This window comes from Stylophora pistillata, chromosome 2 (genome assembly GCF_964205215.1).
Source record: "Stylophora pistillata chromosome 2, jaStyPist1.2, whole genome shotgun sequence".
Classification (NCBI taxonomy): domain Eukaryota; kingdom Metazoa; phylum Cnidaria; class Anthozoa; order Scleractinia; family Pocilloporidae; genus Stylophora; species Stylophora pistillata.
The window spans coordinates 33,114,622-33,139,973 of record NC_142520.1 but is presented as its reverse complement, the minus strand read 5'-3'; the positions used below and the strand labels follow the sequence as shown (position 1 = coordinate 33,139,973).

The window sequence follows — 25,352 nt, the reverse complement described above, 5'->3', positions numbered from 1 at the left end:
CCCGTAGACGAGTGAGGAGTAAAAGAAAAACTAACATAACAGGGAGGAGAGAAATCATTTTGCCACAACTTGCCGAGCTTGTGGCCAAAATCATTTCCCAATGCAAGAGAGCGAGCAAACGAAGGAGCGATGGCGCGCGCTCGAGATCTCAACACATTGTTGTGACAAATTCCACATTTGTACGTGACATCGAATCATTCGCACGCTCCCACGAATCACAAATAGGAAAACACGCACACTTTTACAGCACTTTCAAGGCCTCAAGACATGTCAAAACATTCCCACGATTAATAGAGGCGGATGGATTCAAAGTGACTGAAACGAAGCGAAGCGGCAACAGGTTCCACATTTTTACTTACTCGTCTGCCTCTTTGTTTGCTCGCTCGCTGGAACGAACGTTCCCTCCTCTCGCTCGCTCGCAATAAGAAATACATGACAACAAAACCTCGCCTGCCACAGGTATGGTTGACAATGTACTCACGTTTCTAAAACAAATGCTTTTCTTGCCCATGTATCGTTCGTTCTTTGCTTAGTCCATCCGTCGGTTAGTTAGTCAGTCACTCCTCCGCTTGGTTTCCTCTCCTTTTCTTTCGCAAACAAACGAACAAAATAATGCAGAAAGCACACACATCTATCTACAACAGCTCTACTCACATCCTCACAAAAACTCACCTTCATTTACAATCACTTCTATTCCTCCAAATCTCTCTGCCAACACGCAGGCCACTTCTGTCTGTCTCTCTTTCTTTCCATGGCTTTTTGCTTTCTTTTTCCCTTGCTGCTCTTCTTCTCTCTTCATTCCAGTTCCAGTTCCAGTTCACCCTGTTTAACGGTCAACTCCAAAATCAAGATCAATTCATTAGTCAGTCAGGGGTTAAGGGCAAGATATTTTACATCAGCTTTTCGGGGACGAGCGCGAACGCAGGTCCCCACTACCAGAAATTATACGCTCGAGTTACCCACATTTGGGGTAATCGCAAGGGTCAACCCAGTCCAAGTGCAATGAAAGGGCCTCGCCTTGAGAGGACTGCCTCCTTGATCACAGTACCTCCCGCGTCAGGTAAGTATGCCTGAAAGGCATACGCTTGCCGTGGTAAAACTCTCCCTCACCTATGTCCTTGTGGTACTGCTTTGCACGCTTCAAATCAGCCAGTGTCAGTTGCCGCCTTGGCCCGTCATGTCTTTTTCCGCCTTCCCTTTGGAGCTGCAGGGCTCCTGTGCACAGAAGAGAATGCTATAGTCATTATTTTTCCTTTCATTAAATGTGTCTTCCCCAAAAGGGAAGTGGGCCACACTCGGAGGTAGTGCTATACCGAGGCAACCCGTGGCTGGGACGAGGCAAGCCTCTTTTCCACAGCCCAGTTCCAAAAATCAGTTTAATATATGAGCTACTCAATGAGCAGCGTATCAGATATTAAGCTGATAAGAACAGATACTACACTTGATCTTAGCCAAAAGGCCGAGAAGCGATACCCACCAATACCCTCAATCAAGGGGGTGGTAGAGGGATCCTTCCCACAGTATATGGTGGATAGTAGCAGGTAGCCCCCAGAAGCCCTTGCGAGTCCCAAAAACGGACCCAGTGGCTCATCGGTTGGTAATCTTCTCATTGTAACTTTAAGACGCCAGCCACATACACTTAACTAACAAGATGGTGTTCTTTAGAATATTTACCAAACTTGATTTATCTCTATACTCCCCCCCCCCACCCCACCCCCAGTGAGATATATTGCCTCAAATGGACGCTTCTCAAGATGTGCGCGGGCTCTAGGAGATGACGTTTGGCTTAGGGTCTAGGCTACCAAATTTAGGGTTAGGGTAACGATTTTGGGGTTAGGGTTAGGGTAACGATGTTGGGGTTTAGGGTTAGAGTAACCAAATTAGGGCTAGTACAGATCAAACATAACCGATAACCAGCCAAATTTCAGCTGTTTTCCCTTGTCTACGACCATACCACAGGGAAAGCACCGGTTCTCGTCCGATCACCGAAGTTAAGCCCTGTCGGGCGGGGTTAGTACTTGGATGGGTGACCGCCTGGGAATACCCCGTGTTGTAGGCTTCATTTTTTCCTTTGCTTACTCTCTCAACGTTTTATCCGGGTAAACCGCTTCCGATACTCACGGCGTCCCGTAGACGAGTGAGGAGTAAAAGAAAAACTAACATAACAGGGAGGAGAGAAATCATTTTGCCACAACTTGCCGAGCTTGTGGCCAAAATCATTTCCCAATGCAAGAGAGCGAGCAAACGAAGGAGCGATGGCGCGCGCTCGAGATCTCAACACATTGTTGTGACAAATTCCACATTTGTACGTGACATCGAATCATTCGCACGCTCCCACGAATCACAAATAGGAAAACACGCACACTTTTACAGCACTTTCAAGGCCTCAAGACATGTCAAAACATTCCCACGATTAATAGAGGCGGATGGATTCAAAGTGACTGAAACGAAGCGAAGCGGCAACAGGTTCCACATTTTTACTTACTCGTCTGCCTCTTTGTTTGCTCGCTCGCTGGAACGAACGTTCCCTCCTCTCGCTCGCTCGCAATAAGAAATACATGACAACAAAACCTCGCCTGCCACAGGTATGGTTGACAATGTACTCACGTTTCTAAAACAAATGCTTTTCTTGCCCATGTATCGTTCGTTCTTTGCTTAGTCCATCCGTCGGTTAGTTAGTCAGTCACTCCTCCGCTTGGTTTCCTCTCCTTTTCTTTCGCAAACAAACGAACAAAATAATGCAGAAAGCACACACATCTATCTACAACAGCTCTACTCACATCCTCACAAAAACTCACCTTCATTTACAATCACTTCTATTCCTCCAAATCTCTCTGCCAACACGCAGGCCACTTCTGTCTGTCTCTCTTTCTTTCCATGGCTTTTTGCTTTCTTTTTCCCTTGCTGCTCTTCTTCTCTCTTCATTCCAGTTCCAGTTCCAGTTCACCCTGTTTAACGGTCAACTCCAAAATCAAGATCAATTCATTAGTCAGTCAGGGGTTAAGGGCAAGATATTTTACATCAGCTTTTCGGGGACGAGCGCGAACGCAGGTCCCCACTACCAGAAATTATACGCTCGAGTTACCCACATTTGGGGTAATCGCAAGGGTCAACCCAGTCCAAGTGCAATGAAAGGGCCTCGCCTTGAGAGGACTGCCTCCTTGATCACAGTACCCCCGCGTCAGGTAAGTATGCCTGAAAGGCATACGCTTGCCGTGGTAAAACTCTCCCTCACCTATGTCCTTGTGGTACTGCTTTGCACGCTTCAAATCAGCCAGTGTCAGTTGCCGCCTTGGCCCGTCATGTCTTTTTCCGCCTTCCCTTTGGAGCTGCAGGGCTCCTGTGCACAGAAGAGAATGCTATAGTCATTATTTTTCCTTTCATTAAATGTGTCTTCCCCAAAAGGGAAGTGGGCCACACTCGGAGGTAGTGCTATACCGAGGCAACCCGTGGCTGGGACGAGGCAAGCCTCTTTTCCACAGCCCAGTTCCAAAAATCAGTTTAATATATGAGCTACTCAATGAGCAGCGTATCAGATATTAAGCTGATAAGAACAGATACTACACTTGATCTTAGCCAAAAGGCCGAGAAGCGATACCCACCAATACCCTCAATCAAGGGGGTGGTAGAGGGATCCTTCCCACAGTATATGGTGGATAGTAGCAGGTAGCCCCCAGAAGCCCTTGCGAGTCCCAAAAACGGACCCAGTGGCTCATCGGTTGGTAATCTTCTCATTGTAACTTTAAGACGCCAGCCACATACACTTAACTAACAAGATGGTGTTCTTTAGAATATTTACCAAACTTGATTTATCTCTATACTCCCCCCCCCCACCCCACCCCCAGTGAGATATATTGCCTCAAATGGACGCTTCTCAAGATGTGCGCGGGCTCTAGGAGATGACGTTTGGCTTAGGGTCTAGGCTACCAAATTTAGGGTTAGGGTAACGATTTTGGGGTTAGGGTTAGGGTAACGATGTTGGGGTTTAGGGTTAGAGTAACCAAATTAGGGCTAGTACAGATCAAACATAACCGATAACCAGCCAAATTTCAGCTGTTTTCCCTTGTCTACGACCATACCACAGGGAAAGCACCGGTTCTCGTCCGATCACCGAAGTTAAGCCCTGAAGCCCTGTCGGGCGGGGTTAGTACTTGGATGGGTGACCGCCTGGGAATACCCCGTGTTGTAGGCTTCATTTTTTCCTTTGCTTACTCTCTCAACGTTTTATCCGGGTAAACCGCTTCCGATACTCACGGCGTCCCGTAGACGAGTGAGGAGTAAAAGAAAAACTAACATAACAGGGAGGAGAGAAATCATTTTGCCACAACTTGCCGAGCTTGTGGCCAAAATCATTTCCCAATGCAAGAGAGCGAGCAAACGAAGGGAGCGATGGCGCGCGCTCGAGATCTCAACACATTGTTGTGACAAATTCCACATTTGTACGTGACATCGAATCATTCGCACGCTCCCACGAATCACAAATAGAAAACACGCACACTTTTACAGCACTTTCAAGGCCTCAAGACATGTCAAAACATTCCCACGATTAATAGAGGCGGATGGATTCAAAGTGACTGAAACGAAGCGAAGCGGCAACAGGTTCCACATTTTACTTACTCGTCTGCCTCTTTGTTTGCTCGCTCGCTGGAACGAACGTTCCCTCCTCTCGCTCGCTCGCAATAAGAAATACATGACAACAAAACCTCGCCTGCCACAGGTATGGTTGACAATGTACTCACGTTTCTAAAACAAATGCTTTTCTTGCCCATGTATCGTTCGTTCTTTGCTTAGTCCATCCGTCGGTTAGTTAGTCAGTCACTCCTCCGCTTGGTTTCCTCTCCTTTTCTTTCGCAAACAAACGAACAAAATAATGCAGAAAGCACACACATCTATCTACAACAGCTCTACTCACATCCTCACAAAAACTCACCTTCATTTACAATCACTTCTATTCCTCCAAATCTCTCTGCCAACACGCAGGCCACTTCTGTCTGTCTCTCTTTCTTTCCATGGCTTTTTGCTTTCTTTTTCCCTTGCTGCTCTTCTTCTCTCTTCATTCCAGTTCCAGTTCCAGTTCACCCTGTTTAACGGTCAACTCCAAAATCAAGATCAATCATTAGTCAGTCAGGGGTTAAGGGCAAGATATTTTACATCAGCTTTTCGGGGACGAGCGCGAACGCAGGTCCCCACTACCAGAAATTATACGCTCGAGTTACCCACATTTGGGGTAATCGCAAGGGTCAACCCAGTCCAAGTGCAATGAAAGGGCCTCGCCTTGAGAGGACTGCCTCCTTGATCACAGTACCTCCCGCGTCAGGTAAGTATGCTGAAAGGCATACGCTTGCCGTGGTAAAACTCTCCCTCACCTATGTCCTTGTGGTACTGCTTTGCACGCTTCAAATCAGCCAGTGTCAGTTGCCGCCTTTGGCCCGTCATGTCTTTTTCCGCCTTCCCTTTGGAGCTGCAGGGCTCCTGTGCACAGAGAGAATGCTATAGTCATTATTTTTCCTTTCATTAAATGTGTCTTCCCCAAAAGGGAAGTGGGCCACACTCCGGAGGTAGTGCTATACCGAGGCAACCCGTGGCTGGGACGAGGCAAGCCTCTTTTCCACAGCCCAGTTCCAAAAATCAGTTTAATATATGAGCTACTCAATGAGCAGCGTATCAGATATTAAGCTGATAAGAACAGATACTACACTTGATCTTAGCCAAAAGGCCGAGAAGCGATACCCACCAATACCCTCAATCAAGGGGGTGGTAGAGGGGATCCTTCCCACAGTATATGGTGGATAGTAGCAGGTAGCCCCCAGAAGCCCTTGCGAGTCCAAAAACGGACCCAGTGGCTCATCGGTTGGTAATCTTCTCATTGTAACTTTAAGACGCCAGCCACATACACTTAACTAACAAGATGGTGTTCTTTAGAATATTTACCAAACTTGATTTATCTCTATACTCCCCCCCCCCACCCCACCCCCAGTGAGATATATTGCCTCAAATGGACGCTTCTCAAGATGTGCGCGGGCTCTAGGAGATGACGTTTGGCTTAGGGTCTAGGCTACCAAATTTAGGGTTAGGGTAACGATTTTGGGGTTAGGGTTAGGGTAACGATGTTGGGGTTTAGGGTTAGAGTAACCAAATTAGGGCTAGTACAGATCAAACATAACCGATAACCAGCCAAATTTCAGCTGTTTTCCCTTGTCTACGACCATACCACAGGGAAAGCACCGGTTCTCGTCCGATCACCGAAGTTAAGCCCCTGTCGGGCGGGGTTAGTACTTGGATGGGTGACCGCCTGGGAATACCCCGTGTTGTAGGCTTCATTTTTTCCTTTGCTTACTCTCTCAACGTTTTATCCGGGTAAACCGCTTCCGATACTCACGGCGTCCCGTAGACGAGTGAGGAGTAAAAGAAAAACTAACATAACAGGGAGGAGAGAAATCATTTTGCCACAACTTGCCGAGCTTGTGGCCAAAATCATTTCCCAATGCAAGAGAGCGAGCAAACGAAGGAGCGATGGCGCGCGCTCGAGATCTCAACACATTGTTGTGACAAATTCAACATTTGTACGTGACATCGAATCATTCGCACGCTCCCACGAATCACAAATAGGAAAACACGCACACTTTTACAGCACTTTCAAGGCCTCAAGACATGTCAAAACATTCCCACGATTAATAGAGGCGGATGGATTCAAAGTGACTGAAACGAAGCGAAGCGGCAACAGGTTCACATTTTTACTTACTCGTCTGCCTCTTTGTTTGCTCGCTCGCTGGAACGAACGTTCCCTCCTCTCGCTCGCTCGCAATAAGAAATACATGACAACAAAACCTCGCCTGCCACAGGTATGGTTGACAATGTACTCACGTTTCTAAAACAAATGCTTTTCTTGCCCATGTATCGTTCGTTCTTTGCTTAGTCATCCGTCGGTTAGTTAGTCAGTCACTCCTCCGCTTGGTTTCCTCTCCTTTTCTTTCGCAAACAAACGAACAAAATAATGCAGAAAGCACACACATCTATCTACAACAGCTCTACTCACATCCTCACAAAAACTCACCTTCATTTACAATCACTTCTATTCCTCCAAATCTCTCTGCCAACACGCAGGCCACTTCTGTCTGTCTCTCTTTCTTTCCATGGCTTTTTGCTTTCTTTTTCCCTTGCTGCTCTTCTTCTCTCTTCATTCCAGTTCCAGTTCCAGTTCACCTGTTTAACGGTCAACTCCAAAATCAAGATCAATTCATTAGTCAGTCAGGGGTTAAGGGCAAGATATTTTACATCAGCTTTTCGGGGACGAGCGCGAACGCAGGTCCCACTACCAGAAATTATACGCTCGAGTTACCCACATTTGGGGTAATCGCAAGGGTCAACCCAGTCCAAGTGCAATGAAAGGGCCTCGCCTTGAGAGGACTGCCTCCTTGATCACAGTACCTCCCGCGTCAGGTAAGTATGCCTGAAAGGCATACGCTTGCCGTGGTAAAACTCTCCCTCACCTATGTCCTTGTGGTACTGCTTTGCACGCTTCAAATCAGCCAGTGTCAGTTGCCGCCTTGGCCCGTCATGTCTTTTTCCGCCTTCCCTTTGGAGCTGCAGGGCTCCTGTGCACAGAAGAGAATGCTATAGTCATTATTTTTCCTTTCATTAAATGTGTCTTCCCCAAAAGGGAAGTGGGCCACACTCGGAGGTAGTGCTATACCGAGGCAACCCGTGGCTGGGACGAGGCAAGCCTCCTTTTCCACAGCCCAGTTCCAAAAATCAGTTTAATATATGAGCTACTCAATGAGCAGCGTATCAGATATTAAGCTGATAAGAACAGATACTACACTTGATCTTAGCCAAAAGGCCGAGAAGCGATACCCACCAATACCCTCAATCAAGGGGGTGGTAGAGGGATCCTTCCCACAGTATATGGTGGATAGTAGCAGGTAGCCCCCAGAAGCCCTTGCGAGTCCCAAAAACGGACCCAGTGGCTCATCGGTTGGTAATCTTCTCATTGTAACTTTAAGACGCCAGCCACATACACTTAACTAACAAGATGGTGTTCTTTAGAATATTTACCAAACTTGATTTATCTCTATACTCCCCCCCCCCACCCCACCCCCAGTGAGATATATTGCCTCAAATGGACGCTTCTCAAGATGTGCGCGGGCTCTAGGAGATGACGTTTGGCTTAGGGTCTAGGCTACCAAATTTAGGGTTAGGGTAACGATTTTGGGGTTAGGGTTAGGGTAACGATGTTGGGGTTTAGGGTTAGAGTAACCAAATTAGGGCTAGTACAGATCAAACATAACCGATAACCAGCCAAATTTCAGCTGTTTTCCCTTGTCTACGACCATACCACAGGGAAAGCACCGGTTCTCGTCCGATCACCGAAGTTAAGCCCTGTCGGGCGGGGTTAGTACTTGGATGGGTGACCGCCTGGGAATACCCCGTGTTGTAGGCTTCATTTTTTCCTTTGCTTACTCTCTCAACGTTTTATCCGGGTAAACCGCTTCCGATACTCACGGCGTCCCGTAGACGAGTGAGGAGTAAAAGAAAAACTAACATAACAGGGAGGAGAGAAATCATTTTGCCACAACTTGCCGAGCTTGTGGCCAAAATCATTTCCCAATGCAAGAGAGCGAGCAAACGAAGGAGCGATGGCGCGCGCTCGAGATCTCAACACATTGTTGTGACAAATTCCACATTTGTACGTGACATCGAATCATTCGCACGCTCCCACGAATCACAAATAGGAAAACACGCACACTTTTACAGCACTTTCAAGGCCTCAAGACATGTCAAAACATTCCCACGATTAATAGAGGCGGATGGATTCAAAGTGACTGAAACGAAGCGAAGCGGCAACAGGTTCCACATTTTTACTTACTCGTCTGCCTCTTTGTTTGCTCGCTCGCTGGAACGAACGTTCCCTCCTCTCGCTCGCTCGCAATAAGAAATACATGACAACAAAACCTCGCCTGCCACAGGTATGGTTGACAATGTACTCACGTTTCTAAAACAAATGCTTTTCTTGCCCATGTATCGTTCGTTCTTTGCTTAGTCCATCCGTCGGTTAGTTAGTCAGTCACTCCTCCGCTTGGTTTCCTCTCCTTTTCTTTCGCAAACAAACGAACAAAATAATGCAGAAAGCACACACATCTATCTACAACAGCTCTACTCACATCCTCACAAAAACTCACCTTCATTTACAATCACTTCTATTCCTCCAAATCTCTCTGCCAACACGCAGGCCACTTCTGTCTGTCTCTCTTTCTTTCCATGGCTTTTTGCTTTCTTTTTCCCTTGCTGCTCTTCTTCTCTCTTCATTCCAGTTCCAGTTCCAGTTCACCCTGTTTAACGGTCAACTCCAAAATCAAGATCAATTCATTAGTCAGTCAGGGGTTAAGGGCAAGATATTTTACATCAGCTTTTCGGGGACGAGCGCGAACGCAGGTCCCCACTACCAGAAATTATACGCTCGAGTTACCCACATTTGGGGTAATCGCAAGGGTCAACCCAGTCCAAGTGCAATGAAAGGGCCTCGCCTTGAGAGGACTGCCTCCTTGATCACAGTACCTCCCGCGTCAGGTAAGTATGCCTGAAAGGCATACGCTTGCCGTGGTAAAACTCTCCCTCACCTATGTCCTTGTGGTACTGCTTTGCACGCTTCAAATCAGCCAGTGTCAGTTGCCGCCTTGGCCCGTCATGTCTTTTTCCGCCTTCCCTTTGGAGCTGCAGGGCTCCTGTGCACAGAAGAGAATGCTATAGTCATTATTTTTCCTTTCATTAAATGTGTCTTCCCCAAAAGGGAAGTGGGCCACACTCGGAGGTAGTGCTATACCGAGGCAACCCGTGGCTGGGACGAGGCAAGCCTCTTTTCCACAGCCCAGTTCCAAAAATCAGTTTAATATATGAGCTACTCAATGAGCAGCGTATCAGATATTAAGCTGATAAGAACAGATACTACACTTGATCTTAGCCAAAAGGCCGAGAAGCGATACCCACCAATACCCTCAATCAAGGGGGTGGTAGAGGGATCCTTCCCACAGTATATGGTGGATAGTAGCAGGTAGCCCCCAGAAGCCCTTGCGAGTCCCAAAAACGGACCCAGTGGCTCATCGGTTGGTAATCTTCTCATTGTAACTTTAAGACGCCAGCCACATACACTTAACTAACAAGATGGTGTTCTTTAGAATATTTACCAAACTTGATTTATCTCTATACTCCCCCCCCCCACCCCACCCCCAGTGAGATATATTGCCTCAAATGGACGCTTCTCAAGATGTGCGCGGGCTCTAGGAGATGACGTTTGGCTTAGGGTCTAGGCTACCAAATTTAGGGTTAGGGTAACGATTTTGGGGTTAGGGTTAGGGTAACGATGTTGGGGTTTAGGGTTAGAGTAACCAAATTAGGGCTAGTACAGATCAAACATAACCGATAACCAGCCAAATTTCAGCTGTTTTCCCTTGTCTACGACCATACCACAGGGAAAGCACCGGTTCTCGTCCGATCACCGAAGTTAAGCCCTGTCGGGCGGGGTTAGTACTTGGATGGGTGACCGCCTGGGAATACCCCGTGTTGTAGGCTTCATTTTTTCCTTTGCTTACTCTCTCAACGTTTTATCCGGGTAAACCGCTTCCGATACTCACGGCGTCCCGTAGACGAGTGAGGAGTAAAAGAAAAACTAACATAACAGGGAGGAGAGAAATCATTTTGCCACAACTTGCCGAGCTTGTGGCCAAAATCATTTCCCAATGCAAGAGAGGAGCAAACGAAGGAGCGATGGCGCGCGCTCGAGATCTCAACACATTGTTGTGACAAATTCCACATTTGTACGTGACATCGAATCATTCGCACGCTCCCACGAATCACAAATAGGAAAACACGCACACTTTTACAGCACTTTCAAGGCCTCAAGACACAAGACATGTCAAAACATTCCCACGATTAATAGAGGCGGATGGATTCAAAGTGACTGAAACGAAGCGAAGCGGCAACAGGTTCCACATTTTTACTTACTCGTCTGCCTCTTTGTTTGCTCGCTCGCTGGAACGAACGTTCCCTCCTCTCGCTCGCTCGCAATAAGAAATACATGACAACAAAACCTCGCCTGCCACAGGTATGGTTGACAATGTACTCACGTTTCTAAAACAAATGCTTTTCTTGCCCATGTATCGTTCGTTCTTTGCTTAGTCCATCCGTCGGTTAGTTAGTCAGTCACTCCTCCGCTTGGTTTCCTCTCCTTTTCTTTCGCAAACAAACGAACAAAATAATGCAGAAAGCACACACATCTATCTACAACGCTCTACTCACATCCTCACAAAAACTCACCTTCATTTACAATCACTTCTATTCCTCCAAATCTCTCTGCCAACACGCAGGCCACTTCTGTCTGTCTCTCTTTCTTTCCATGGCTTTTTGCTTTCTTTTTCCCTTGCTGCTCTTCTTCTCTCTTCATTCCAGTTCCAGTTCCAGTTCACCCTGTTTAACGGTCAACTCCAAAATCAAGATCAATTCATTAGTCAGTCAGGGGTTAAGGGCAGATATTTTACATCAGCTTTTCGGGGACGAGCGCGAACGCAGGTCCCCACTACCAGAAATTATACGCTCGAGTTACCCACATTTGGGGTAATCGCAAGGGTCAACCCAGTCCAAGTGCAATGAAAGGGCCTCGCCTTGAGAGGACTGCCTCCTTGATCACAGTACCTCCCGCGTCAGGTAAGTATGCCTGAAAGGCATACGCTTGCCGTGGTAAAACTCTCCCTCACCTATGTCCTTGTGGTACTGCTTTGCACGCTTCAAATCAGCCAGTGTCAGTTGCCGCCTTGGCCCGTCATGTCTTTTTCCGCCTTCCCTTTGGAGCTGCAGGGCTCCTGTGCACAGAAGAGAATGCTATAGTCATTATTTTTCCTTTCATTAAATGTGTCTTCCCAAAAGGGAAGTGGGCCACACTCGGAGGTAGTGCTATACCGAGGCAACCCGTGGCTGGGACGAGGCAAGCCTCTTTTCCACAGCCCAGTTCCAAAAATCAGTTTAATATATGAGCTACTCAATGAGCAGCGTATCAGATATTAAGCTGATAAGAACAGATACTACACTTGATCTTAGCCAAAAGGCCGAGAAGCGATACCCACCAATACCCTCAATCAAGGGGGTGGTAGAGGGATCCTTCCCACAGTATATGGTGGATAGTAGCAGGTAGCCCCCAGAAGCCCTTGCGAGTCCCAAAAACCGGACCCAGTGGCTCATCGGTTGGTAATCTTCTCATTGTAACTTTAAGACGCCAGCCACATACACTTAACTAACAAGATGGTGTTCTTTAGAATATTTACCAAACTTGATTTATCTCTATACTCCCCCCCCCACCCCACCCCAGTGAGATATATTGCCTCAAATGGACGCTTCTCAAGATGTGCGCGGGCTCTAGGAGATGACGTTTGGCTTAGGGTCTAGGCTACCAAATTTAGGGTTAGGGTAACGATTTTGGGGTTAGGGTTAGGGTAACGATGTTGGGGTTTAGGGTTAGAGTAACCAAATTAGGGCTAGTACAGATCAAACATAACCGATAACCAGCCAAATTTCAGCTGTTTTCCCTTGTCTACGACCATACCACAGGGAAAGCACCGGTTCTCGTCCGATCACCGAAGTTAAGCCCTGTCGGGGCGGGGTTAGTACTTGGATGGGTGACCGCCTGGGAATACCCCGTGTTGTAGGCTTCATTTTTTCCTTTGCTTACTCTCTCAACGTTTTATCCGGGTAAACCGCTTCCGATACTCACGGCGTCCCGTAGACGAGTGAGGAGTAAAAGAAAAACTAACATAACAGGGAGGAGAGAAATCATTTTGCCACAACTTGCCGAGCTTGTGGCCAAAATCATTTCCCAATGCAAGAGAGCGAGCAAACGAAGGAGCGATGGCGCGCGCTCGGAGATCTCAACACATTGTTGTGACAAATTCCACATTTGTACGTGACATCGAATCATTCGCACGCTCCCACGAATCACAAATAGGAAAACACGCACACTTTTACAGCACTTTCAAGGCCTCAAGACATGTCAAAACATTCCCACGATTAATAGAGGCGGATGGATTCAAAGTGACTGAAACGAAGCGAAGCGGCAACAGGTTCCACATTTTTACTTACTCGTCTGCCTCTTTGTTTGCTCGCTCGCTGGAACGAACGTTCCCTCCTCTCGCTCGCTCGCAATAAGAAATACATGACAACAAAAACCTCGCCTGCCACAGGTATGGTTGACAATGTACTCACGTTTCTAAAACAAATGCTTTTCTTGCCCATGTATCGTTCGTTCTTTGCTTAGTCCATCCGTCGGTTAGTTAGTCAGTCACTCCTCCGCTTGGTTTCCTCTCCTTTTCTTTCGCAAACAAACGAACAAAATAATGCAGAAAGCACACACATCTATCTACAACAGCTCTACTCACATCCTCACAAAAACTCACCTTCATTTACAATCACTTCTATTCCTCCAAATCTCTCTGCCAACACGCAGGCCACTTCTGTCTGTCTCTCTTTCTTTCCATGGCTTTTGCTTTCTTTTTCCCTTGCTGCTCTTCTTCTCTCTTCATTCCAGTTCCAGTTCCAGTTCACCCTGTTTAACGGTCAACTCCAAAATCAAGATCAATTCATTAGTCAGTCAGGGGTTAAGGGCAAGATATTTTACATCAGCTTTTCGGGGACGAGCGCGAACGCAGGTCCCCACTACCAGAAATTATACGCTCGAGTTACCCACATTTGGGTAATCGCAAGGGTCAACCCAGTCCAAGTGCAATGAAAGGGCCTCGCCTTGAGAGGACTGCCTCCTTGATCACAGTACCTCCCGCGTCAGGTAAGTATGCCTGAAAGGCATACGCTTGCCGTGGTAAAACTCTCCCTCACCTATGTCCTTGTGGTACTGCTTTGCACGCTTCAAATCAGCCAGTGTCAGTTGCCGCCTTGGCCCGTCATGTCTTTTTCCGCCTTCCCTTTGGAGCTGCAGGGCTCCTGTGCACAGAAGAGAATGCTATAGTCATTATTTTTCCTTTCATTAAATGTGTCTTCCCCAAAAGGGGAAGTGGGCCACACTCGGAGGTAGTGCTATACCGAGGCAACCCGTGGCTGGGACGAGGCAAGCCTCTTTTCCACAGCCCAGTTCCAAAAATCAGTTTAATATATGAGCTACTCAATGAGCAGCGTATCAGATATTAAGCTGATAAGAACAGATACTACACTTGATCTTAGCCAAAAGGCCGAGAAGCGATACCCACCAATACCCTCAATCAAGGGGGTGGTAGAGGGATCCTTCCCACAGTATATGGTGGATAGTAGCAGGTAGCCCCCAGAAGCCCTTGCGAGTCCCAAAAACGGACCCAGTGGCTCATCGGTTGGTAATCTTCTCATTGTAACTTTAAGACGCCAGCCACATACACTTAACTAACAAGATGGTGTTCTTTAGAATATTTACCAAACTTGATTTATCTCTATACTCCCCCCCCCCACCCCACCCCCAGTGAGATATATTGCCTCAAATGGACGCTTCTCAAGATGTGCGCGGGGCTCTAGGAGATGACGTTTGGCTTAGGGTCTAGGCTACCAAATTTAGGGTTAGGGTAACGATTTTGGGGTTAGGGTTAGGGTAACGATGTTGGGGTTTAGGGTTAGAGTAACCAAATTAGGCTAGTACAGATCAAACATAACCGATAACCAGCCAAATTTCAGCTGTTTTCCCTTGTCTACGACCATACCACAGGGAAAGCACCGGTTCTCGTCCGATCACCGAAGTTAAGCCCTGTCGGGCGGGTTAGTACTTGGATGGGTGACCGCCTGGGAATACCCCGTGTTGTAGGCTTCATTTTTTCCTTTGCTTACTCTCTCAACGTTTATCCGGGTAAACCGCTTCCGATACTCACGGCGTCCCGTAGACGAGTGAGGAGTAAAAGAAAAACTAACATAACAGGGAGGAGAGAAATCATTTTGCCACAACTTGCCGAGCTTGTGGCCAAAATCATTTCCCAATGCAAGAGAGCGAGCAAACGAAGGAGCGATGGCGCGCGCTCGAGATCTCAACACATTGTTGTGACAAATTCCACATTTGTACGTGACATCGAATCATTCGCACGCTCCCACGAATCACAAATAGGAAAACACGCACACTTTTACAGCACTTTCAAGGCCTCAAGACATGTCAAAACATTCCCACGATTAATAGAGGCGGATGGATTCAAAGTGACTGAAACGAAGCGAAGCGGCAACAGGTTCCACATTTTTACTTACTCGTCTGCCTCTTTGTTTGCTCGCTCGCTGGAACGAACGTTCCCTCCTCTCGCTCGCTCGCAATAAGAAATACATGACAACAAAACCTCGCCTGCCACAGGTATGGTTGACAATGTACTCACGTTTCTAAAACAAATGCTTTTCTTGCCCATGTATCGTTCGTTCTTTGCTTAGTCCATCCGTCGTTAGTTAGTCAGTCACTCCTCCGCTTGGTTTCCTCTCCTTTTCTTTCGCAAACAAACGAACAAAATAATGCAGAAAGCACACACATCTATCTACAACAGCTCTACTCACATCCTCACAAAAACTCACCTTCATTTACAATCACTTCTATTCCTCCAAATCTCTCTGCCAACACGCAGGCCACTTCTGTCTGTCTCTCTTTCTTTCCATGGCTTTTTGCTTTCTTTTTCCCTTGCTGCTCTTCTTCTCTCTTCATTCCAGTTCCAGTTCCAGTTCACCCTGTTTAACGGTCAACTCCAAAATCAAGATCAATTCATTAGTCAGTCAGGGGTTAAGGGCAAGATATTTTACATCAGCTTTTCGGGGACGAGCGCGAACGCAGGTCCCCACTACCAGAAATTATACGCTCGAGTTACCCACATTTGGGGTAATCGCAAGGTCAACCCAGTCCAAGTGCAATGAAAGGGCCTCGCCTTGAGAGGACTGCCTCCTTGATCACAGTACCTCCCGCGTCAGGTAAGTATGCCTGAAAGGCATACGCTTGCCGTGGTAAAACTCTCCCTCACCTATGTCCCTTGTGGTACTGCTTTGCACGCTTCAAATCAGCCAGTGTCAGTTGCCGCCTTGGCCCGTCATGTCTTTTTCCGCCTTCCCTTTGGAGCTGCAGGGCTCCTGTGCACAGAAGAGAATGCTATAGTCATTATTTTTCCTTTCATTAAATGTGTCTTCCCCAAAAGGGAAGTGGGCCACACTCGGAGGTAGTGCTATACCGAGGCAACCCGTGGCTGGGACGAGGCAAGCCTCTTTTCCACAGCCCAGTTCCAAAAATCAGTTTAATATATGAGCTACTCAATGAGCAGCGTATCAGATATTAAGCTGATAAGAACAGATACTACACTTGATCTTAGCCAAAAGGCCGAGAAGCGATACCCACCAATACCCTCAAATCAAGGGGGTGGTAGAGGGATCCTTCCCACAGTATATGGTGGATAGTAGCAGGTAGCCCCCAGAAGCCCTTGCGAGTCCCAAAAACGGACCCAGTGGCTCATCGGTTGGTAATCTTCTCATTGTAACTTTAAGACGCCAGCCACATACACTTAACTAACAAGATGGTGTTCTTTAGAATATTTACCAAACTTGATTTATCTCTATACTCCCCCCCCCCACCCCACCCCCAGTGAGATATATTGCCTCAAATGGACGCTTCTCAAGATGTGCGCGGGCTCTAGGAGATGACGTTTGGCTTAGGGTCTAGGCTACCAAATTTAGGGTTAGGGTAACGATTTTGGGGTTAGGGTTAGGGTAACGATGTTGGGGTTTAGGGTTAGAGTAACCAAATTAGGGCTAGTACAGATCAAACATAACCGATAACCAGCCAAATTTCAGCTGTTTTCCCTTGTCTACGACCATACCACAGGGAAAGCACCGGTTCTCGTCCGATCACCGAAGTTAAGCCCTGTCGGGCGGGGTTAGTACTTGGATGGGTGACCGCCTGGGAATACCCCGTGTTGTAGGCTTCATTTTTTCCTTTGCTTACTCTCTCAACGTTTTATCCGGGTAAACCGCTTCCGATACTCACGGCGTCCCGTAGACGAGTGAGGAGTAAAAGAAAAACTAACATAACAGGGAGGAGAGAAATCATTTTGCCACAACTTGCCGAGCTTGTGGCCAAAATCATTTCCCAATGCAAGAGAGCGAGCAAACGAAGGAGCGATGGCGCGCGCTCGAGATCTCAACACATTGTTGTGACAAATTCCACATTTGTACGTGACATCGAATCATTCGCACGCTCCCACGAATCACAAATAGGAAAACACGCACACTTTTACAGCACTTTCAAGGCCTCAAGACATGTCAAACATTCCACGATTAATAGAGGCGGATGGATTCAAAGTGACTGAAACGAAGCGAAGCGGCAACAGGTTCCACATTTTTACTTACTCGTCTGCCTCTTTGTTTGCTCGCTCGCTGGAACGAACGTTCCCTCCTCTCGCTCGCTCGCAATAAGAAATACATGACAACAAAACCTCGCCTGCCACAGGTATGGTTGACAATGTACTCACGTTTCTAAACAAATGCTTTTCTTGCCCATGTATCGTTCGTTCTTTGCTTAGTCCATCCGTCGGTTAGTTAGTCAGTCACTCCTCCGCTTGGTTTCCTCTCCTTTTCTTTCGCAAACAAACGAACAAAATAATGCAGAAAGCACACACATCTATCTACAACAGCTCTACTCACATCCTCACAAAACTCACCTTCATTTACAATCACTTCTATTCCTCCAAATCTCTTCTGCCAACACGCAGGCCACTTCTGTCTGTCTCTCTTTCTTTCCATGGCTTTTTGCTTTCTTTTTCCCTTGCTGCTCTTCTTCTCTCTTCATTCCAGTTCCAGTTCCAGTTCACCCTGTTTAACGGTCAACTCCAAAATCAAGATCAATTCATTAGTCAGTCAGGGGTTAAGGGCAAGATATTTTACATCAGCTTTTCGGGGACGAGCGCGAACGCAGGTCCCCACTACCAGAAATTATACGCTCCGAGTTACCCCACATTTGGGGTAATCGCAAGGGTCAACCCAGTCCAAGTGCAATGAAAGGGCCTCGCCTTGAGAGGACTGCCTCCTTGATCACAGTACCTCCCGCGTCAGGTAAGTATGCCTGAAAGGCATACGCTTGCCGTGGTAAAACTCTCCCTCACCTATGTCCTTGTGGTACTGCTTTGCACGCTTCAAATCAGCCAGTGTCAGTTGCCGCCTTGGCCCGTCATGTCTTTTTCCGCCTTCCCTTTGGAGCTGCAGGGCTCCTGTGCACAGAAGAGAATGCTATAGTCATTATTTTCCTTTCATTAAATGTGTCTTCCCAAAAGGGAAGTGGGCCACACTCGGAGGTAGTGCTATACCGAGGCAACCCGTGGCTGGGACGAGGCAAGCCTCTTTTCCACAGCCCAGTTCCAAAAATCAGTTTAATATATGAGCTACTCAATGAGCAGCGTATCAGATATTAAGCTGATAAGAACAGATTACTACACTTGATCTTAGCCAAAAGGCCGAGAAGCGATACCCACCAATACCCTCAATCAAGGGGGTGGTAGAGGGATCCTTCCCACAGTATATGGTGGATAGTAGCAGGTAGCCCCCAGAAGCCCTTGCGAGTCCCAAAAACGGACCCAGTGGCTCATCGGTTGGTAATCTTCTCATTGTAACTTTAAGACGCCAGCCACATACACTTAACTAACAAGATGGTGTTCTTTAGAATATTTACCAAACTTGATTTATCTCTATACTCCCCCCCCCCACCCCACCCCCAGTGAGATATATTGCCTCAAATGGACGCTTCTCAAGATGTGCGCGGGCTCTAGGAGATGACGTTTGGCTTAGGGTCTAGGCTACCAAATTTAGGTTAGGGTAACGATTTTGGGGTTAGGGTTAGGGTAACGATGTTGGGGTTTAGGGTTAGAGTAACCAAATTAGGGCTAGTACAGATCAAACATAACCGATAACCAGCCAAATTTCAGCTGTTTTCCCTTGTCTACGACCATACCACAGGGAAAGCACCGGTTCTCGTCCGATCACCGAAGTTAAGCCCTGTCGGGCGGGGTTAGTACTTGGATGGGTGACCGCCTGGGAATACCCCGTGTTGTAGGCTTCATTTTTTCCTTTGCTTACTCTCTCAACGTTTTATCCGGGTAAACCGCTTCCGATACTCACGGCGTCCCGTAGACGAGTGAGGAGTAAAAGAAAAACTAACATAACAGGGAGGAGAGAAATCATTTTGCCACAACTTGCCGAGCTTGTGGCCAAAATCATTTCCCAATGCAAGAGAGCGAGCAAACGAAGGAGCGATGGCGCGCGCTCGAGATCTCAACACATTGTTGTGACAAATTCCACATTTGTACGTGACATCGAATCATTCGCACGCTCCCACGAATCACAAATAGGAAAACACGCACACTTTTACAGCACTTTCAAGGCCTCAAGACATGTCAAAACATTCCCACGATTAATAGAGGCGGATGGATTCAAAGTGACTGAAACGAAGCGAAGCGGCAACAGGTTCCACATTTTTACTTACTCGTCTGCCTCTTTGTTTGCTCGCTCGCTGGAACGAACGTTCCCTCCTCTCGCTCGCTCGCAATAAGAAATACATGACAACAAAACCTCGCCTGCCACAGGTATGGTTGACAATGTACTCACGTTTCTAAAACAAATGCTTTTCTTGCCCATGTATCGTTCGTTCTTTGCTTAGTCCATCCGTCGGTTAGTTAGTCAGTCACTCCTCCGCTTGGTTTCCTCTCCTTTTCTTTCGCAAACAAACGAACAAAATAATGCAGAAAGCACACACATCTATCTACAACAGCTCTACTCACATCCTCACAAAAACTCACCTTCATTTACAATCACTTCTATTCCTCCAAATCTCTCTGCCAACACGCAGGCCACTTCTGTCTGTCTCTCTTTCTTTCCATGGCTTTTGCTTTCTTTTTCCCTTGCTGCTCTTCTTCTCTCTTCATTCCAGTTCCAGTTCCAGTTCACCCTGTTTAACGGTCAACTCCAAAATCAAGATCAATTCATTAGTCAGTCAGGGGTTAAGGGCAAGATATTTTACATCAGCTTTTCGGGGACGAGCGCGAACGCAGGTCCCCACTACCAGAAATTATACGCTCGAGTTACCCACATTTGGGGTAATCGCAAGGGTCAACCCAGTCCAAGTGCAATGAAAGGGCCTCGCCTTGAGAGGACTGCCTCCTTGATCACAGTACCTCCCGCGTCAGGTAAGTATGCCTGAAAGGCATACGCTTGCCGTGGTAAAACTCTCCCTCACCTATGTCCTTGTGGTACTGCTTTGCACGCTTCAAATCAGCCAGTGTCAGTTGCCGCCTTGGCCGTCATGTCTTTTTCCGCCTTCCCTTTGGAGCTGCAGGGCTCCTGTGCACAGAAGAGAATGCTATAGTCATTATTTTTCCTTTCATTAAATGTGTCTTCCCCAAAAGGGAAGTGGGCCACACTCGGAGGTAGTGCTATACCGAGGCAACCCGTGGCTGGGACGAGGCAAGCCTCTTTTCCACAGCCAGTTCCAAAAATCAGTTTAATATATGAGCTACTCAATGAGCAGCGTATCAGATATTAAGCTGATAAGAACAGATACTACACTTGATCTTAGCCAAAAGGCCGAGAAGCGATACCCACCAATACCCTCAATCAAGGGGGTGGTAGAGGGATCCTTCCCACAGTATATGGTGGATAGTAGCAGGTAGCCCCCAGAAGCCCTTGCGAGTCCCAAAAACGGACCCAGTGGCTCATCGGTTGGTAATCTTCTCATTGTAACTTTAAGACGCCAGCCACATACACTTAACTAACAAGATGGTGTTCTTTAGAATATTTACCAAACTTGATTTATCTCTATACTCCCCCCCCCCACCCCACCCCCAGTGAGATATATTGCCTCAAATGGACGCTTCTCAAGATGTGCGCGGGCTCTAGGAGATGACGTTTGGCTTAGGGTCTAGGCTACCAAATTTAGGGTTAGGGTAACGATTTTGGGGTTAGGGTTAGGGTAACGATGTTGGGGTTTAGGGTTAGAGTAACCAAATTAGGGCTAGTACAGATCAAACATAACCGATAACCAGCCAAATTTCAGCTGTTTTCCCTTGTCTACGACCATACCACAGGGGAAAGCACCGGTTCTCGTCCGATCACCGAAGTTAAGCCCTGTCGGGCGGGGTTAGTACTTGGATGGGTGACCGCCTGGGAATACCCCGTGTTGTAGGCTTCATTTTTTCCTTTGCTTACTCTCTCAACGTTTTATCCGGGTAAACCGCTTCCGATACTCACGGCGTCCCGTAGACGAGTGAGGAGTAAAAGAAAAACTAACATAACAGGGAGGAGAGAAATCATTTTGCCACAACTTGCCGAGCTTGTGGCCAAAATCATTTCCCAATGCAAGAGAGCGAGCAAACGAAGGAGCGATGGCGCGCGCTCGAGATCTCAACACATTGTTGTGACAAATTCCACATTTGTACGTGACATCGAATCATTCGCACGCTCCCACGAATCACAAATAGGAAAACACGCACACTTTTACAGCACTTTCAAGGCCTCAAGACATGTCAAAACATTCCCACGATTAATAGAGGCGGATGGATTCAAAGTGACTGAAACGAAGCGAAGCGGCAACAGGTTCCACATTTTTACTTACTCGTCTGCCTCTTTGTTTGCTCGCTCGCTGGAACGAACGTTCCCTCCTCTCGCTCGCTCGCAATAAGAAATACATGACAACAAAACCTCGCCTGCCACAGGTATGGTTGACAATGTACTCACGTTTCTAAAACAAATGCTTTTCTTGCCCATGTATCGTTCGTTCTTTGCTTAGTCCATCCGTCGGTTAGTTAGTCAGTCACTCCTCCGCTTGGTTTCCTCTCCTTTTCTTTCGCAAACAAACGAACAAAATAATGCAGAAAGCACACACATCTATCTACAACAGCTCTACTCACATCCTCACAAAAACTCACCTTCATTTACAATCACTTCTATTCCTCCAAATCTCTCTGCCAACACGCAGGCCACTTCTGTCTGTCTCTCTTTCTTTCCATGGCTTTTTGCTTTCTTTTTCCCTTGCTGCTCTTCTTCTCTCTTCATTCCAGTTCCAGTTCCAGTTCACCCTGTTTAACGGTCAACTCCAAAATCAAGATCAATTCATTAGTCAGTCAGGGGTTAAGGGCAAGATATTTTACATCAGCTTTTCGGGGACGAGCGCGAACGCAGGTCCCCACTACCAGAAATTATACGCTCGAGTTACCCACATTTGGGGTAATCGCAAGGGTCAACCCAGTCCAAGTGCAATGAAAGGGCCTCGCCTTGAGAGGACTGCCTCCTTGATCACAGTACCTCCCGCGTCAGGTAAGTATGCCTGAAAGGCATACGCTTGCCGTGGTAAAACTCTCCCTCACCTATGTCCTTGTGGTACTGCTTTGCACGCTTCAAATCAGCCAGTGTCAGTTGCCGCCTTGGCCCGTCATGTCTTTTTCCGCCTTCCCTTTGGAGCTGCAGGGCTCCTGTGCACAGAAGAGAATGCTATAGTCATTATTTTTCCTTTCATTAAATGTGTCTTCCCCAAAAGGGAAGTGGGCCACACTCGGAGGTAGTGCTATACCGAGGCAACCCGTGGCTGGGACGAGGCAAGCCTCTTTTTCCACAGCCCAGTTCCAAAAATCAGTTTAATATATGAGCTACTCAATGAGCAGCGTATCAGATATTAAGCTGATAAGAACAGATACTACACTTGATCTTAGCCAAAAGGCCGAGAAGCGATACCCACCAATACCCTCAATCAAGGGGGTGGTAGAGGGATCCTTCCCACAGTATATGGTGGATAGTAGCAGGTAGCCCCAGAAGCCCTTGCGAGTCCCAAAAACGGACCCAGTGGCTCATCGGTTGGTAATCTTCTCATTGTAACTTTAAGACGCCAGCCACATACACTTAACTAACAAGATGGTGTTCTTTAGAATATTTACCAAACTTGATTTATCTCTATACTCCCCCCCCCCACCCCACCCCCAGTGAGATATATTGCCTCAAATGGACGCTTCTCAAGATGTGCGCGGGCCTCTAGGAGATGACGTTTGGCTTAGGGTCTAGGCTACCAAATTTAGGGTTAGGGTAACGATTTTGGGGTTAGGGTTAGGGTAACGATGTTGGGGTTTAGGGTTAGAGTAACCAAATTAGGGCTAGTACAGATCAAACATAACCGATAACCAGCCAAATTTCAGCTGTTTTCCCTTGTCTACGACCATACCACAGGGAAAGCACCGGTTCTCGTCCGATCACCGAAGTTAAGCCCTGTCGGGCGGGGGTTAGTACTTGGATGGGTGACCGCCTGGGAATACCCCGTGTTGTAGGCTTCATTTTTTCCTTTGCTTACTCTCTCAACGTTTTATCCGGGTAAACCGCTTCCGATACTCACGGCGTCCCGTAGACGAGTGAGGAGTAAAAGAAAAACTAACATAACAGGGAGGAGAGAAATCATTTTGCCACAACTTGCCGAGCTTGTGGCCAAAATCATTTCCCAATGCAAGAGAGCGAGCAAACGAAGGAGCGATGGCGCGCGCTCGAGATCTCAACACATTGTTGTGACAAATTCCACATTTGTACGTGACATCGAATCATTCGCACGCTCCCACGAATCACAAATAGGAAAACACGCACACTTTTACAGCACTTTCAAGGCCTCAAGACATGTCAAAACATTCCCACGATTAATAGAGGCGGATGGATTCAAAGTGACTGAAACGAAGCGAAGCGGCAACAGGTTCCACATTTTTACTTACTCGTCTGCCTCTTTGTTTGCTCGCTCGCTGGAACGAACGTTCCCTCCTCTCGCTCGCTCGCAATAAGAAATACATGACAACAAAACCTCGCCTGCCACAGGTATGGTTGACAATGTACTCACGTTTCTAAAACAAAGTGCTTTTCTTGCCCATGTATCGTTCGTTCTTTGCTTAGTCCATCCGTCGGTTAGTTAGTCAGTCACTCCTCCGCTTGGTTTCCTCTCCTTTTCTTTCGCAAACAAACGAACAAAATAATGCAGAAAGCACACACATCTATCTACAACAGCTCTACTCACATCCTCACAAAAACTCACCTTCATTTACAATCACTTCTATTCCTCCAAATCTCTCTGCCAACACGCAGGCCACTTCTGTCTGTCTCTCTTTCTTTCCATGGCTTTTTGCTTTCTTTTTTCCCTTGCTGCTCTTCTTCTCTCTTCATTCCAGTTCCAGTTCCAGTTCACCCTGTTTAACGGTCAACTCCAAAATCAAGATCAATTCATTAGTCAGTCAGGGGTTAAGGGCAAGATATTTTACATCAGCTTTTCGGGACGAGCGCGAACGCAGGTCCCCACTACCAGAAATTATACGCTCGAGTTACCCACATTTGGGGTAATCGCAAGGGTCAACCCAGTCCAAGTGCAATGAAAGGGCCTCGCCTTGAGAGGACTGCCTCCTTGATCACAGTACCTCCCGCGTCAGGTAAGTATGCCTGAAAGCATACGCTTGCCGTGGTAAAACTCTCCCTCACCTATGTCCTTGTGGTACTGCTTTGCACGCTTCAAATCAGCCAGTGTCAGTTGCCGCCTTGGCCCGTCATGTCTTTTTCCGCCTTCCCTTTGGAGCTGCAGGGCTCCTGTGCACAGAAGAGAATGCTATAGTCATTATTTTTCCTTTCATTAAATGTGTCTTCCCCAAAAGGGAAGTGGGCCACACTCGGAGGTAGTGCTATACCGAGGCAACCCGTGGCTGGGACGAGGCAAGCCTCTTTTCCACAGCCCAGTTCCAAAAATCAGTTTAATATATGAGCTACTCAATGAGCAGCGTATCAGATATTAAGCTGATAAGAACAGATACTACACTTGATCTTTAGCCAAAAGGCCGAGAAGCGATACCCACCAATACCCTCAATCAAGGGGGTGGTAGAGGGATCCTTCCCACAGTATATGGTGGATAGTAGCAGGTAGCCCCCAGAAGCCCTTGCGAGTCCCAAAAACGGACCCAGTGGCTCATCGGTTGGTAATCTTCTCATTGTAACTTTAAGACGCCAGCCACATACACTTAACTAACAAGATGGTGTTCTTTAGAATATTTACCAAACTTGATTTATCTCTATACTCCCCCCCCCCACCCCACCCCCAGTGAGATATATTGCCTCAAATGGACGCTTCTCAAGATGTGCGCGGGCTCTAGGAGATGACGTTTGGCTTAGGGTCTAGGCTACCAAATTTAGGGTTAGGGTAACGATTTTGGGGTTAGGGTTAGGGTAACGATGTGGGGTTTAGGGTTAGAGTAACCAAATTAGGGCTAGTACAGATCAAACATAACCGATAACCAGCCAAATTTCAGCTGTTTTCCTTGTCTACGACCATACCACAGGGAAAG

At 47.2% G+C, this 25,352-nt stretch overlaps 34 non-coding genes and 1 pseudogene across 34 annotated transcripts; 11 read left to right on the top strand and 24 right to left on the bottom strand.

Annotated features, from left to right (window-relative positions):
* Positions 1-904: 904 nt before the first annotated feature.
* Positions 905-1,068, bottom strand: LOC148738664 (U1 spliceosomal RNA). The gene has a single exon (XR_015997591.1). It is a non-coding gene; the product is annotated as a U1 spliceosomal RNA (small nuclear RNA).
* Positions 1,069-1,279: 211 nt separating this feature from the next.
* Positions 1,280-1,471, bottom strand: LOC148738663 (U2 spliceosomal RNA). The gene has a single exon (XR_015997531.1). It is a non-coding gene; the product is annotated as a U2 spliceosomal RNA (small nuclear RNA).
* A 469-nt stretch (positions 1,472-1,940) lies between these two features.
* On the top strand, positions 1,941-2,059 carry LOC148738662 (5S ribosomal RNA). Its single transcript, XR_015998028.1, has one exon. It is a non-coding gene; the product is annotated as a 5S ribosomal RNA (ribosomal RNA).
* A 971-nt stretch (positions 2,060-3,030) lies between these two features.
* Positions 3,031-3,193, bottom strand: LOC148738661 (U1 spliceosomal RNA). Its single transcript, XR_015997945.1, has one exon. It is a non-coding gene; the product is annotated as a U1 spliceosomal RNA (small nuclear RNA).
* A 211-nt stretch (positions 3,194-3,404) lies between these two features.
* Positions 3,405-3,596, bottom strand: LOC148738660 (U2 spliceosomal RNA). Its single transcript, XR_015997530.1, has one exon. It is a non-coding gene; the product is annotated as a U2 spliceosomal RNA (small nuclear RNA).
* A 469-nt stretch (positions 3,597-4,065) lies between these two features.
* Positions 4,066-4,192, top strand: LOC148738659 (5S ribosomal RNA; annotated as a pseudogene).
* A 969-nt stretch (positions 4,193-5,161) lies between these two features.
* LOC148738658 (U1 spliceosomal RNA) lies at positions 5,162-5,325 on the bottom strand. Its single transcript, XR_015997580.1, has one exon. It is a non-coding gene; the product is annotated as a U1 spliceosomal RNA (small nuclear RNA).
* Positions 5,326-5,535: 210 nt separating this feature from the next.
* LOC148738657 (U2 spliceosomal RNA) lies at positions 5,536-5,728 on the bottom strand. Its single transcript, XR_015997729.1, has one exon. It is a non-coding gene; the product is annotated as a U2 spliceosomal RNA (small nuclear RNA).
* A 469-nt stretch (positions 5,729-6,197) lies between these two features.
* Positions 6,198-6,317, top strand: LOC148738656 (5S ribosomal RNA). Its single transcript, XR_015997463.1, has one exon. It is a non-coding gene; the product is annotated as a 5S ribosomal RNA (ribosomal RNA).
* A 968-nt stretch (positions 6,318-7,285) lies between these two features.
* Positions 7,286-7,448, bottom strand: LOC148738655 (U1 spliceosomal RNA). Its single transcript, XR_015997936.1, has one exon. It is a non-coding gene; the product is annotated as a U1 spliceosomal RNA (small nuclear RNA).
* A 211-nt stretch (positions 7,449-7,659) lies between these two features.
* On the bottom strand, positions 7,660-7,852 carry LOC148738654 (U2 spliceosomal RNA). The gene has a single exon (XR_015997721.1). It is a non-coding gene; the product is annotated as a U2 spliceosomal RNA (small nuclear RNA).
* A 469-nt stretch (positions 7,853-8,321) lies between these two features.
* LOC148738653 (5S ribosomal RNA) lies at positions 8,322-8,440 on the top strand. Its single transcript, XR_015998027.1, has one exon. It is a non-coding gene; the product is annotated as a 5S ribosomal RNA (ribosomal RNA).
* A 971-nt stretch (positions 8,441-9,411) lies between these two features.
* On the bottom strand, positions 9,412-9,575 carry LOC148738652 (U1 spliceosomal RNA). Its single transcript, XR_015997569.1, has one exon. It is a non-coding gene; the product is annotated as a U1 spliceosomal RNA (small nuclear RNA).
* A 211-nt stretch (positions 9,576-9,786) lies between these two features.
* Positions 9,787-9,978, bottom strand: LOC148738651 (U2 spliceosomal RNA). Its single transcript, XR_015997529.1, has one exon. It is a non-coding gene; the product is annotated as a U2 spliceosomal RNA (small nuclear RNA).
* A 469-nt stretch (positions 9,979-10,447) lies between these two features.
* Positions 10,448-10,566, top strand: LOC148738650 (5S ribosomal RNA). Its single transcript, XR_015998025.1, has one exon. It is a non-coding gene; the product is annotated as a 5S ribosomal RNA (ribosomal RNA).
* Positions 10,567-11,541: 975 nt separating this feature from the next.
* LOC148738649 (U1 spliceosomal RNA) lies at positions 11,542-11,705 on the bottom strand. The gene has a single exon (XR_015997558.1). It is a non-coding gene; the product is annotated as a U1 spliceosomal RNA (small nuclear RNA).
* Positions 11,706-11,915: 210 nt separating this feature from the next.
* On the bottom strand, positions 11,916-12,107 carry LOC148738648 (U2 spliceosomal RNA). Its single transcript, XR_015997528.1, has one exon. It is a non-coding gene; the product is annotated as a U2 spliceosomal RNA (small nuclear RNA).
* A 468-nt stretch (positions 12,108-12,575) lies between these two features.
* LOC148738647 (5S ribosomal RNA) lies at positions 12,576-12,695 on the top strand. Its single transcript, XR_015998222.1, has one exon. It is a non-coding gene; the product is annotated as a 5S ribosomal RNA (ribosomal RNA).
* A 972-nt stretch (positions 12,696-13,667) lies between these two features.
* Positions 13,668-13,830, bottom strand: LOC148738646 (U1 spliceosomal RNA). The gene has a single exon (XR_015997926.1). It is a non-coding gene; the product is annotated as a U1 spliceosomal RNA (small nuclear RNA).
* A 212-nt stretch (positions 13,831-14,042) lies between these two features.
* Positions 14,043-14,234, bottom strand: LOC148738645 (U2 spliceosomal RNA). The gene has a single exon (XR_015997527.1). It is a non-coding gene; the product is annotated as a U2 spliceosomal RNA (small nuclear RNA).
* A 469-nt stretch (positions 14,235-14,703) lies between these two features.
* On the top strand, positions 14,704-14,821 carry LOC148738644 (5S ribosomal RNA). Its single transcript, XR_015997459.1, has one exon. It is a non-coding gene; the product is annotated as a 5S ribosomal RNA (ribosomal RNA).
* Positions 14,822-15,790: 969 nt separating this feature from the next.
* LOC148738643 (U1 spliceosomal RNA) lies at positions 15,791-15,953 on the bottom strand. Its single transcript, XR_015997940.1, has one exon. It is a non-coding gene; the product is annotated as a U1 spliceosomal RNA (small nuclear RNA).
* A 212-nt stretch (positions 15,954-16,165) lies between these two features.
* On the bottom strand, positions 16,166-16,357 carry LOC148738642 (U2 spliceosomal RNA). Its single transcript, XR_015997526.1, has one exon. It is a non-coding gene; the product is annotated as a U2 spliceosomal RNA (small nuclear RNA).
* A 470-nt stretch (positions 16,358-16,827) lies between these two features.
* On the top strand, positions 16,828-16,946 carry LOC148738641 (5S ribosomal RNA). Its single transcript, XR_015998024.1, has one exon. It is a non-coding gene; the product is annotated as a 5S ribosomal RNA (ribosomal RNA).
* Positions 16,947-17,914: 968 nt separating this feature from the next.
* Positions 17,915-18,080, bottom strand: LOC148738640 (U1 spliceosomal RNA). Its single transcript, XR_015997942.1, has one exon. It is a non-coding gene; the product is annotated as a U1 spliceosomal RNA (small nuclear RNA).
* Positions 18,081-18,289: 209 nt separating this feature from the next.
* On the bottom strand, positions 18,290-18,482 carry LOC148738639 (U2 spliceosomal RNA). Its single transcript, XR_015997730.1, has one exon. It is a non-coding gene; the product is annotated as a U2 spliceosomal RNA (small nuclear RNA).
* A 468-nt stretch (positions 18,483-18,950) lies between these two features.
* Positions 18,951-19,069, top strand: LOC148738638 (5S ribosomal RNA). The gene has a single exon (XR_015998023.1). It is a non-coding gene; the product is annotated as a 5S ribosomal RNA (ribosomal RNA).
* A 970-nt stretch (positions 19,070-20,039) lies between these two features.
* On the bottom strand, positions 20,040-20,203 carry LOC148738637 (U1 spliceosomal RNA). Its single transcript, XR_015997547.1, has one exon. It is a non-coding gene; the product is annotated as a U1 spliceosomal RNA (small nuclear RNA).
* Positions 20,204-20,413: 210 nt separating this feature from the next.
* LOC148738636 (U2 spliceosomal RNA) lies at positions 20,414-20,604 on the bottom strand. Its single transcript, XR_015997725.1, has one exon. It is a non-coding gene; the product is annotated as a U2 spliceosomal RNA (small nuclear RNA).
* A 469-nt stretch (positions 20,605-21,073) lies between these two features.
* LOC148738635 (5S ribosomal RNA) lies at positions 21,074-21,193 on the top strand. The gene has a single exon (XR_015997458.1). It is a non-coding gene; the product is annotated as a 5S ribosomal RNA (ribosomal RNA).
* Positions 21,194-22,164: 971 nt separating this feature from the next.
* Positions 22,165-22,328, bottom strand: LOC148738634 (U1 spliceosomal RNA). Its single transcript, XR_015997536.1, has one exon. It is a non-coding gene; the product is annotated as a U1 spliceosomal RNA (small nuclear RNA).
* Positions 22,329-22,539: 211 nt separating this feature from the next.
* On the bottom strand, positions 22,540-22,732 carry LOC148738633 (U2 spliceosomal RNA). The gene has a single exon (XR_015997720.1). It is a non-coding gene; the product is annotated as a U2 spliceosomal RNA (small nuclear RNA).
* Positions 22,733-23,201: 469 nt separating this feature from the next.
* LOC148738632 (5S ribosomal RNA) lies at positions 23,202-23,321 on the top strand. The gene has a single exon (XR_015997457.1). It is a non-coding gene; the product is annotated as a 5S ribosomal RNA (ribosomal RNA).
* Positions 23,322-24,293: 972 nt separating this feature from the next.
* LOC148738631 (U1 spliceosomal RNA) lies at positions 24,294-24,457 on the bottom strand. Its single transcript, XR_015997923.1, has one exon. It is a non-coding gene; the product is annotated as a U1 spliceosomal RNA (small nuclear RNA).
* Positions 24,458-24,667: 210 nt separating this feature from the next.
* On the bottom strand, positions 24,668-24,860 carry LOC148738630 (U2 spliceosomal RNA). Its single transcript, XR_015997726.1, has one exon. It is a non-coding gene; the product is annotated as a U2 spliceosomal RNA (small nuclear RNA).
* Between the last annotated feature and the right edge of the window lie 492 nt (positions 24,861-25,352).